Source organism: Sycon ciliatum, chromosome 6 (genome assembly GCF_964019385.1).
Source record: "Sycon ciliatum chromosome 6, ocSycCili1.1, whole genome shotgun sequence".
NCBI lineage: Eukaryota > Metazoa > Porifera > Calcarea > Leucosolenida > Sycettidae > Sycon > Sycon ciliatum.
Window position 1 is genome coordinate 32,690,114 of NC_088648.1, and position 2,500 is coordinate 32,692,613.

The following is a 2,500-nucleotide window of genomic DNA, read 5'->3' on the forward strand; positions in this document are numbered from 1 at the left end:
CATACTCGGATGTGCACGTTTTAAAGATGCTAAACTCTTGATTGACTAGCAGCGGCCCAAAGGCTGTTACATGACTTGTATACAGTAGTCAGGTCACATGACTTGCAACATGACACTGACCATGATGGTATGATCACACGACTACGTCACATGATCACAGTCATGGTCACTTGATTCCGTTCACATACCTACGGTTACTAGCACTGGTAAACGGCTATGGTCACATGATCACAGTCACATGATCACAGTCACATGATCACAGTCACATGATCACAGTCAAATCACCACAGTCACATGATCACAGCCACATGATCGCAGTCACATGATCACAGTCACATGACCACGGCCAATAAACTGCATGCCAAATGCCATTGTGATGCTCGGCAGCACAAAATGAATGTTAGGCCGCACTGAATGATGTTTTTGTACGAGAGAATTTCAGTGAACGGTCGGTCGGGTTTCCTTTTCCTTTTCTATTTCCAGATTTACAATGGTGAAAAGGAGAAGGACAAAATGTTACGAGTTATGACTAACTGTCCACCGACGTAACCAGATCTTATAACACAGTCCGGGAGTGCGACAAAAAGGCACACAACTGACAAGGGCATTTTGTCGCACTCCCGGACTGTGTTATAAGATCTGGTAACGTTGGTGGACAGTTAGTCATAACTCGTAACATTTTGTCCTTCTCCTTTTTCACCATAATTTAATTGGCTCACCATCTGAGTTCAAGATTCACAATGTATCGTATTTTCCCCATTATACGTACACGTCTTCAATACTGGTATATCTACTATAGTACATGCTGAGTGAGGATAAATTAAAGGACACATCTCTAATAATAGTACCGGTACATGCCGGATCGGTGTGATGCGCATTACTGGGGTACAGGCACCAGGGTCCACCTTACTTGGTTTATCATCTTTGTGTTTTTGTACGAACGATTCTTCCCATGGTCGGTTGTGTTTGCAGTCTTGCAGTACCATTATCATGAGTTGTTTGCCACCAGAATGACAGTGACACAGCGGCTGAGCCCAGGCAGTCAATTTTTCCAGAAACAATCAAAGTACACGCCTCCAACACTGGTACAGTCTCCTTTAGTAGTACAGGTCTGATCGCGTTTGAAAAAATAAAAAGTACTGTACATTTATTAGAATGAAGTTGAAGACACCACTGCAGCTGTACTTATGGTTGATAAATATGGTGGTAAAGACACACCTGGCAATATGGCGGTGAACACACGCCTGCCCACACACGCTCTCTAGGCTGCAAAGTTCTGGCACAGAGCTCTCCTTCTCACCACAGGTGTGTCTTTACCACCATATTTATCAACCATAAGTACAGCTGCAGTGGTGTCTTCGACTTCCTTCTCCCGAGTCAAGCTCCGTATGAAGACATCCAAGAAGAAGATTGCCTGATGAGTCCAGCGGGGACGAAACGTACGTCGCAATCGAGCTATGTCGTTGCTGTGTCATCATCTATGTGCCATGTGCTACTTGATGTACCAGCCTGCTATGCCGGATACCGACAGCCATGCATCGACCAGGCGCCAGGCGCGAACTGATGGTGGTGGTGGTGAGAAGGAGAGCTCTGTGCCAGAACTTTGCAGCCTAGAAAGCGTGTGTAGGTAGGCGTGTGTTTACCGCCATATTGCCAGGTGTGTCTTTACCACCATATTTATCAACCATATGTACATTTATCGGGGGGAAATACGGTATACACGCTGGTGGTGTCTAAATCATCCACTGACCAACGTGAGCAAGCTCAAAATGTAGAACGTGACGTTGTCTCCCTTGGCGATCATGTTGCCAGACCGTACAAACACAATACTAGTACTACCACGCTGGTGCTGCACTTTGCTCAAAGAACGCTCCCCAAAGTCATGCGCACATACAAGTGGATTTTAACTTAACTGCATATTAAAAAAAAGTTTCAGTCGGTGGTCAAGAACACGGTCGGTAGCGTTAGTTTTTTTTCGGCTTGACCTAATATCTATTTACTTTGCTCCAGCTCTGCACAGACCACAAACCCTGCCGCACCCATCATTTCTTCATGCAGGTTTACACATATTCTGCGCAGTACAACACCCATCATATCAGGATGCAGGTTTAGGGTTGGTTCACATAACCCAAATCTGTAACAGTTTTCCTCTCCACACTCTGTTAGATCCCTACCTGTATGCGCCACATCTAACACCTTACTTCTACACTAACAGCTAGCACCATATTTGTCAACACGCGCTCGTCTTATCTATGTGCTAAGCTTTACCATCATCCCGCCGCTCTTGCTGATTGGAAGCTGCGTTGCGTTGCTCCTGTAATTATTATAGTTCACTGCTCAGTTTAGTTTAGGTGTCTTATTCTGAGATTCAATCAAGACGGTTACATTGGTAGCAGAGGATGGTTGAACCAGAATCCCTCTTGCTGTATGCTCTCTGTCTGGCAGTTGCTTTCCTGCCCCTCTTCCTTTCCAGGTTGATCCGTGAAGTCACAAAAACAGG

The 2,500-nt window shown here is 45.3% G+C and overlaps 1 protein-coding gene across 1 annotated transcript in view; it reads right to left on the bottom strand.

The window, feature by feature from the left end:
* LOC135818959 (uncharacterized) overlaps positions 1-2,500 on the bottom strand; it is a 65,893-nt gene that overhangs the window by 30,412 nt on the left and 32,981 nt on the right. The gene's annotated exons all lie outside the window — the stretch shown is intronic.